Source organism: Belonocnema kinseyi, chromosome 8 (assembly GCF_010883055.1).
Source record: "Belonocnema kinseyi isolate 2016_QV_RU_SX_M_011 chromosome 8, B_treatae_v1, whole genome shotgun sequence".
Taxonomy (NCBI): domain Eukaryota; kingdom Metazoa; phylum Arthropoda; class Insecta; order Hymenoptera; family Cynipidae; genus Belonocnema; species Belonocnema kinseyi.
The window spans coordinates 136,329,189-136,339,784 of NC_046664.1; the positions used below are offsets into that span (position 1 = coordinate 136,329,189).

A 10,596-nucleotide genomic window follows, 5' to 3' on the forward strand; every position below is an offset into this window, starting at 1 on the left:
GGCCAAATCCGGTGAATATGAAGGCTGAGGCATGACTGTGGTGCTGTTTTTGGTCAGAAAATCTTTCACAAGCAACGATGAATGAGCAGGTGCATTATCGTGCATTATCGCAAATGCCACAAATTGTTTTTCCAAAGTTCCAGACGTTTTTTGCGTATCGCCTCTCCCAAACGGCGCATAACTTGAAGGTAATACTCCTTATTGACCGTACGACCTTGTGGTAAGGATTCCTGATGCACTACGCCACGGTAATTAAAGAAGACAGTGAGCAAAACCTTCACATTTGACCGAACTTGACGTGCTTTTTTCGGTCTTGGAGACTCAGGATGCTTCCACTGAGACGATTGGGCTTTAGTTTCAACGTCATAACCATATACTCACGATTCATTCCCAGTTATAAACCTTTTGAGAAAATCAGGATCATTATTGACTTAATTCAACATCTCCTGAGCGATGGTCATGCGATGGATTTCAACACCATTTCTTCCACTGCTTGAACGTTTTCATCTGTTGTTGACGTGCTGGGACGTCCAGAACGAGGTTCGTCTTCGACATCCTCTCGGCCTTCTTGGAACAGCTTGTACCACTTATACACATTTTTCTTACTCAGAGTAGACTCAACGTATACAACTGTCAACATTTCAAGAGTTTTAGAGCAATGAATTCCATTTTTCACACAAAATTTAATGCAAACTCTTTGTTCAATTTTTTTCGAAAGAAGAAAATCGCCGAGCACACCAAACCCTTCTAACCTTTTACGCCTCTGCCATAAAAACAACTCGAGCTATATAGTCAAAACTGTGAACATATGATCGTGACGAGTGTACCAACACAACAAAACAAAAAATTTAAAACTTGAATGTACGTAGCTCGCGAAAATTGAAAAGTCACCTTACTTTTTGAACACACCTCGTATATGGGTTTGAATCCCCTAACACATCCCCACGAGTACCTGAAAACTACCCTTAAAACAAAAAAAGTCAATTCTTCATGAAATCGACATTTTGAGCACTGTATTCTGGTCTGTTTCTACCTAAAATTATTGATATTAGTCTAATGGAATATTTATTATCATTAGTTAATTAATTATTAATTATTTAAACAAATGGAATTTGTTTAAATATATATTTTTTAAATTCGTTTTTTCCTTAAAAATGAATACTATTGGTCTAGTGGAATATTTATTAACATTAGGTCATTTATTTTCAATTATTTAAACAAAACGAATTTGTTTAAATAATTTGTTACGTTTTCTCAAATAAAAATAATTACTGTTGGTCTAGTGGAATATTTATCAGTAATTATTAATAAATAATTAATAATCAATTTAATAATAATTAATTTATCAGTAATATTTAAGCATTTTATTCTTTTAAATAGTTCCATTGTATGTTTATTGGTGTTTATTGTGAGGGTGATCTTAGGGTGCTAGGAGGATGAAACTATTTTGGGCTTTTTTGGGCATTAAATGGAACCATCTAAAAGAATAAAATATTAGGTCTCAAAATTAGGGAATTTTTAATGATTTTTTTAATGCTTAGGGTATTATTTTGGGGGTGCTGGTTTTTTGACATTATTATTTTCTTTCAATTTTCAAAAGTATATGTAAAACTGTTTTTATTTTTTATTTAAATTAATATTAAGTCACTAAAAAATGAAATTTTTATAAATAAAATTAAAAATTTTAAGATGTGGATTAAAATTTATTTCAATGTTTAAATGAAAATGATAGTTTAATGCCTTTTATGTTTCCAACAGATTAATTCTGTATTAGCTGATACATTGTTTTCACAATATTAATTTACATCAAGATTGAATTTTAATTTTTTCAAATTAAGTACATGAATCGAGAATCAACTTGAATTTTGTTTAATTGAATATTTGATATAGTTTGTATAACAATTAAAGTTTATTTATGTTTAAAATATCCATATTTCAGTTATGTTATTTTCCAAATGCTTCGGATGTTGCGAAATGAGTATCTGAATACAATTTTCAAAATTACCTGTACATATGTTTTAGACTTTCTTGAAACAGTTTAAAAGGTTATTATTAATTACAATTTCTATTAAAATAAAAAGTATAATTTAATAGAATGATTTAATGAATATAATTATTGATGCTTTTTATGTTCTAAAGTGATCAATTCATTTTTATTAGATGTATACTTTGAAGGATATGTAATTGAATTTCGGCTAGAATTTCTATACAAAAAGTTTTTTTCGACCTTAAATCGCTCCATTAAAATCAGTTACAATTATATAATTATTTAAATGCTTGAAACTGTGCGAAATGGTTATCTGAAATCAAATTTTAAAATTATATATTTCTACACTTCAATTTTTGCTAAAATTTGTATAAAAGATTATTATTTATTTAAATTTTAAGTAACGGAATTTAAAAACAAATATAAAGTAAAAATTATCTGAACATTTCAGTTAAAATAATTGTTTAATGATTTTTATATTTTGAAATGACTGATTAATTATTAATTGATCATATTGCAAATTGAATTTCCGAAGAATAACTGCAAAAGAATATAATTTTTGAGGCTTTTTATGTTATGAACTGTTTGATTCATTATCAGCTGATAAACTTTGATCAAAATGTTAAATTATATAAAGTTTGAATTGAAATTATTTTATATTAGGTAACCTACATTGATTACAGTAGAGTCTCGCTTATCCGAGCTATTGTGAACCGGCCCCAACTTAGATAATAGGAAAACTCGAATAAAAACGGAATTTTAAATAAAAACTTAATCGGTATAACTTCATGTTTTAAACAATCTCATAAAAAGTTACAATTTAATTTTTTAAATAATAATTTATTTTTCATGATTTGAAAATCACCAAGAGATATGGATGAGAGACCTTTCACGATTCCTTTAGTTTTTTCTGGGTCTATTTGTTCGTTTTAGCTATATGTCCGAATATAGAAATTTATTTGGAATGGTTTTTTCGGCATTCAGTGAGAGTAGAGGGGATATAAACAATATTTGATGAATTGTTGACTATTTCTTTATTTAAAGCTTAAAATAGTATTATTTTCATTTATTTTGCGTCTATTAGGTTTTACTTAACCTTATTGTACATTAAATCGTAAAAAACGAAAAAAAAGTTATAAACATTATATTTGTTTAAATAATTTTTTTTCGTTAATTTAAAAATCACCTGGGTTTATTTTATTGAAGTATCCAGTAATGTGCATGAAAATATTCTTCAGCTCACACATTTGTTTATATTGCGTTCCTATTTGTTTATAACAATAAATTGTTTAAAATTATTATTTTGGCATAATTCGAAAATCACCTAGAGGTATGGCTGACCCGAATTCAGATGTTTTAATTTTTTTGATAGGACAATTACTTTTGTTTAAATAAATTCTCCAATTTTCAAATCTATATGTATAGTTAAATTCAGGGTCGTGAAAAATGAGCTTCAGAAGAAAATTCAAAAATATTTTGAAACATTAAATATTTCATTAAATTTCAAAAAAGAGTAGAAAATTATAAAGCAAAATGTTTCAATTTGGTAACATTAAGAAATAAAAAATAAATTTAAACATAAAATGCTATAAATATTGCGAAAATTTAAGCAGAATAAAGACGATTTTTAAATTGCAGAAGATTTTAAAAAATTCAGATTTATGTTAAAGTTTTTAAGCCAAAAGAAAGACAGACGTTAAAAACACAAAGTCTGGACACAGATTTTTTTTCAAATTACAAATTGTTTACGAAATGTGTGGAAACCCGAAAAGCCACATGGTAAAGTATCACATGCCCTTAATTAAAATAACTTTAAAGGGCCTCAAGTGAAGAAATGAATGTTATTCAAATTCTTAGGAAAATTGGGGATATTTTGACGCAGCGTTTTACATTTGAAATAACTTTCCAAAATTTCAAGAAAAATTCCAGAAAGATAAAAATATTTTAAAGAATTTAAGAGGTATTGTATAGATATTTAATTTTAAAAGGGCTCGAACTTTTCCTATTATTTTGTAAAATTCCGTAAAATATATATTTTTTTAATCTAAATTTTGTGTTGAATCTGAAATATTCAAAAATCTTTTATAATTTTCTTTTAATTCGTAAGAATTTTTTGAAGATTTTTAGGTAAATTTTTTACATCTTAAATAATTTTTCAAAAAATTTCAAGAAAAATTGGATTCATTTGAAAATATTTTTAGGAATTCAAGACTGCCGTCCCAACAAGAAAAGTCGTAACTAGATTTCGGATGAGTCCCCTGTCAACCTAACCGAAATTTGGATGGCAGGGGACTCATCCGAAATGTAGTTACGACTTCTCTTGTTGGGACGGCAGAAGAGGCTTTGCATATATTTAAAATATTTTAAACCTTAGAAGCATTTCCGAAAATTTATGGAATATTTATTATTTCTTCTGAAATTATAAAAGCCCTAAATATCTTTCGAAAGATTAAATTAGTCTAATAATTTGTAAAATCTTGTAAAATAAAATATATATTTTTTAAATCTTCTACATTCTTTTTTTGACACATCTGAAATATTTAAAACTCTTTCCTAATTGTCTCATAAAAATTATAAAATTTATATAATTCTAAAAAAACTGCTGATATTTATTTCCTTGTAAATCATTCGAAGATGTGTGTAACTAAAAAAATATCAAAAAAGCATTGTTGTGTTACGTCAAAATATTGTTTTATTTATTTCTATACCGCACTTCATCCTAAAAATCTATTTGTATTTACCAAAAGTCTATTAAGTTTTTTAAACCAACACAAAAAAAATGTTACGTAACTGCATTTAGGTTGTGCAAAGGTAAAAAGGTTTAAAATAACGTTACGTAATATGTGAACGCTCCTTAATAATGATACCGTAAATTTTACGATGCATTGATACACTGAATTCATTCTTTCAGAATATAATTTCAACCAAAATATAAGTGTTCAGAAAATTTTAACAAATAAATTGTTATTAAAAAATAGAGTAAATGATCAAAATAAGTATAAAAATGAGCGCGCGCGTGCGAGCGCACATAATAGTGTATTAAAATGATAAAACGAGTAGTAACTGGATAAACAGTTAGGAGGACTTACCGTCTTTAAAAACGCGACACAGGAACTTGTCACCACATGGCACTGTTTGCTGATTTTCGGTTAAATACAGCTTTTGCAATATCACGTCTTCGAGTTGGAAATCCATCTTCCTAAATACACTTTAACTGACACTTCGAATGAAAATTTAATATGCTTCTTCTTCAGCGTACGAAAAGCTACTGCGGTCTTGTATCGAAAACGAATTGGACATGCAAAGTTGAAAATCGGTTTTACTCAACATCTAGTTACAATAAAAGCTGGTCTTTTTCGGGAAAAGAGAAATACCTTTTTTTCCTTCCCAGAAATAAATAAAATTCAGTGCATAGGAAAGGAGGTAGCAAACGTTTACAGGGCCTACATCTTTTAAAACAAACATGCTAATCCGTGTTGTCGTGATCTGTTGCAATGAAAAATTTTCATTTGCAAGAAAAGGGAATAGCTGGTTTTCCCCATCATAAAACAGTAAGCTGGTTTTTCCCACCATAAAACAAAAACAATCGTGACACAACCAGTCATTGTAGTTAAGCTGCGTATCCTTACAAGGATATTACCAAGTTAATTAATAATAATAATAATCAGGACAGTATTCATCAGATCGCGGTCAATCTATTCAGCTTGTCTCGCTGTGTCGAGCCTTGTCATCGGGGGGGGGGGGGGGGGGGGGGGGGGGGGGCACCCTTGTCCTAATGAGACATAAAATGCCAAAAATCAAAATGTTATAGCTTTGTTATCAGATAATAAAAAATATTATATTCGTGTTCTATGTTTCTTTGCAATTCCAACGATATGTAACTTGCATATATAATTAATTTGAAAGCATATGCATACACGATTGGTACCCGAAATATCTCTCTTTATTAATCAGATACGTTTCCCGGCATCTTTGTAGGAGGGCCCTTGTTTAAAAATTCTGAGCGTTTGAAAGTCACTGTCGCCGGAGCTGCCGAATTTCTACCGAGTCACGGGCTGCTCTTTTCAGCTTGCGTCACTGGTCCAGTGGTAAAGGGCCTGTCAAACGACCAGACTGTCGCTGTTTCAAATCCCTTATATGACTATTTTTTTTATTTTATTTTTTTTTATTTTTCGCATTGTAAACATGTCAAATAATAATTTGTAATGCCCCCAGCGATCAATTGTTTTCCCTCTAAAATAATCAAATTAATGGGCAATAACTATCATGCAGTCAATTTTCAATTTATTTATTTGCATAATCGTAATTTATCGTAATTTATTGCCCTTGTTGTCGAAAAACGTTAGGTTTCAAATTTTTTACGATGATTATCACCCACAAATATATTAAGAACAATAAATAAATTTTTAAACGTACTTAGATAATCTAGAATTTAATCGATATTAAAAAAAGATATATTTTTAAAGTGCTTTTTTTAGACATTTTTTTCAAGAAATGAAAATTTTAAAAGCTTGCATTTCGGTAATTTTTTAAAACTTTTCTCTTTTTTAATAGAAGTATAAGAAGGTATAATGAGAGTTAAAATGATATAATGATACAATGGTATAATGAGAGTTAAAAAGTAAATGAATAAATGTCAGTTAATTTTACTATAACAATAATCTACATTAAAAATCTTAACTAAATTAATAATTGCAAAGATAAATTAATGATTAAAAATAGACAATGTTAGATAATTGAAAAAAAAAACAAATTTTGCAAAATTTATATTTTGCATTGTTTCAAGCTAAATAGTATAATATACTCCATTTATTTTATTTCCTTTTATTTTTGCCTATTAATTTATGTTAATATTTAGTTCAATAACAATAAATAATACTACCATAATTATTATATTTTATTGATGAAAAAATAACCTTTTTATTTTGTTTTATCACTCTATTTGTTTATAAAAACTAGAACTTTAAAGATACATTGTTTAAAAATTCAATTAGTTAGCAATACTTATAAAAATTTTGGCACATTTTCTTTAGATGTTCAGTGTTTGTATATATTTTTAATATTTTAATTTATAATGCCAAATGACAAGACTAAAAAATCCCAAAAACAAAGTTTCCGACACTGTAAAATTCCTGAATAATACAATCCCCGTTAAAAATGTCCAAATTATGAAATCTCTGAATTAGAGAAATTAAAAAATTGTTATTTTTGAAAAATAAATATTATTCATTTATTAAAAGCACAATTATAGAATATCTGTATCAATGCTTGAACTATATGAAAATTATTTCTTGAATTTTAAATAACAATAATTGTATAAGAATTGTATAAAGAAATTAGTTTAAAGACTATGCACATTAAAAAAAAAAATGCTCATTCAGAAATACATTCCTTATAATTATTGTTATTTAAAATTTTTTATAATTATTTTATACAGTTTTGAACATTTTGAAAATCTTTTTCTTATGAAATTTTCAAATAGGGTCATATTATAAACTATGGTGAATTTTATTATTCAGGAATCTTTTAATTTGGGATTTTTAAATTTCGGCAATTTTATAATTTTTGGAGTTCTATTTTTCCGGATTTTTCGATCGCCTGCTGACAAATTGCCAACTTTAAACCATAAAACAAATTTTAATACACCAATCACATCGACTAGGATTGTGGTTCAGGTTTTTTGTACATATTTGCAGTTTAATTTGATGGTGTTCATAATTTTTTGGAAGATTCGAAAATATATTAATTTAACCTATTTGTGTACGCTCGTGAATCATAAAAAATATTTTATAGATTGGAGAGGTTTAATACTTTTGCTTCAATTTTACTATGCCTTACAGACAGTTACGCATTTTTTAAAAACTTTTGCATTTATGTTTCATACAAGAAGATCTGATCAAGTAGATCTGATAGTGTATGCTTTTTACCGTATTCGAAAGCGCAATTTATTGCGACTACAGTAGATACTATCAAATCGAAAGTATCTTTGTTTTGCGGAAATAATTTTCTCTAGAAGTTAAAAAGATACTTTGTTAATTCAAAAGTATATTTAACACTTTAAATACAAAATTTTTGCGAAATAAATGTGGATTTATTTTTCGTAACTTTATATGCTTGAGCTTCATATAATCGTGAATATTTGAATCTATAGTACTGTACTTTTGATTAAAAAACTCGAATTATTTCACTCAAAGCAAAATTTATTGGATTATTGGCATAACTATTGTATTAATAATCCGTAATTCGAAAGCACCGGCACTTTTGATTCAAAAGCACTTTTTTCTCAGTGCATACATAGTGTAAAGTATCATATTTAATTATCATTTGTTTTATACATTTTTGTATAAAACAAATGAATATCATATATAAGCCTTCACACTACATATAAACTATTTATAATATTTCCACCTGGGTTATTATTTTAATTATAATTTTCTTAAGATTAGGAGTTTATATAATCATAATTAGCAAATGATCTTAATTTTTATTATATTCTATATAAGGAGCTATTCAAAATAAACCTGAAAACTACTCTTAAAACCAAAAATGTCAATTCTTCATGCAATCGACCTTTTGAGCACTGTATTCTCGTTTTTTTTTTACTTAAAATTATTACTATTGGTCTATTGGCATGTTTATTATCATTGGTTAATTATTAATTATTTCAACAAATGAAATGTGTTTAAATTTTTTTCGAAATCCCCCCCCCCCCCCTCCATAAAATTATTACTATTAGACTAATGGAATATTTAATAACATTGGTTTATTAATTTGTCATTGTTTAAACAAATGTAATTTGCTTGAATAAATTTTGTTTCAAAATTCGTTTTTTCCCTACAAATTATCACTATTGGTCTAGTATTAGTATCAGTTATATTTAAGTAATAATTTTTATCAACAAAATTTCTTTTTAAATAAATTTAATCAAACAATGTTGATAAATATACCACTGAAGAAATATTATTAATTATTATAAAAAAATATTTAAACAAATTCCATTTGTTTAAACAATAAAAAATGAATTAACTAATGTTAATAAATATTTCACTACATCAATAGTCATAATTTTTTTCGAAAAAAAGAAATTTTGAAAAAAATTGTTTAAACGAATTTCATTTGTTTAAATAATAAACTATTGATAAAGAAACGTTAATAAATATTCCTCTAGACCAATAGTAATAATTTGTATGGGGGAAACGAATTTTCGAGAAAAGAAATTTTGTTTAAACAAATTCCATTTGTTTAAGTAATTAAAAATTAATTAACCAATGATAATAAATATTCCACTAGACCAATATTAATAATATTAAGTGAAAAAAGAAGAGAATACATTGTTCAAAAGATCGATTTCATGAAGAATGAAGATTTTTTGTTTTAAGGGTAGTTTTCAGGTATTCGTGGGAGTGTGTTAGGGGTGTCAAACCTATATGTCTGATAGATGACATGATTCGTTGAATAATTCTCTACAGGCAACCATACTTCCCCGTCACATTTTTTCAAACCCTAAGAAATTATCCCAAAAACTCAAAAAACTGATTTTCCGCATGCATTTTACATGAGAAACTTCAACTCAAAACCGGCATCTGTTAAAATCGAAAAATAATATAAAAAAATAAGAATAAGGGATGTTCTTTTTTCGGATTTAGAATGAAACTGGGGGGATCGTTGCCCTCTAGCATGCAACAAAATTTTGCCATGCATTTTTGGACCACCCTAGTATGCATACTCGTCTACTGGGCTGAAACGCTCCAGTCGGATAACTGACTGCCCGCTTGTTTTCTGCCTTCATCCGTTCAATAGTCGAACGCCAGCACGTGCAGGTGATAGCGTTGTGCCAGCTTAACATACCTAGGTATACAGTCACCTATGCAGCGTCGATTACCCGACTGTCCAGTTAGTCGGCTAGTGGGCTACGACATATATGAAGTGAACCTCTTCAGTAGCCCACCGTAAGCCCCAAAATCGGCGCTATAGAAGAGTTGGAAAATTTTGAAAACATCTTACCTGTAGGAAAATCAGAATAAAAGTTCAATAATTAAAAAATTTGAGGAAATTTCATAGGAACTTCTTGAATATATGTTTCATATATTTTACAAAAGTATTTTTGTTACTAAAAATAATATTACAATTTTTCCAAATTTTTTGTTGCAACTTCAAGTTCTTGCAATTTAAAAACACTTTTTTTATGATTTATACTCATAAGCTGTTGTGATGCGGTGAAAAAAAGGCTCAAAATGAATCCAAGGACATTGAAAAATGTGGACTATTTCCGAAGTTATTGAAAAATTAAGACAGCATTCAAATTTACACTATTTTTGCAATATCTATTTAAAAACTAGACAAATCGGCTTCACCCTGAGCTTATTTTATACAGAATTTCGACGAAAATCAAACTTTTAAAGAGAAATTTTTGTAGCTCTGGTATATAAGCTCGGTTTTGATTCCTCTAGAATCAAACCGAAGGGCCTATGACAAAGCCACCGAACGCGTCCTCGGGTTTCGGATAAAGGGTCCCTGTACCAAGGGTTTCTGCTGAATATGGTTACAAAAATAAATAGGCAGTCGCGGACAATTGTCCAGGGGTGGTCACGAAGGAATTAACCCCCAAG

General features: G+C 28.1%; 1 protein-coding gene across 3 annotated transcripts in view; it reads right to left on the reverse strand.

Annotated features, from left to right (window-relative positions):
- The window catches only part of LOC117177628, a 164,459-nt gene that overhangs the window by 43,291 nt on the left and 110,572 nt on the right, over window positions 1–10,596 (reverse strand). The window lies entirely within an intron of this gene.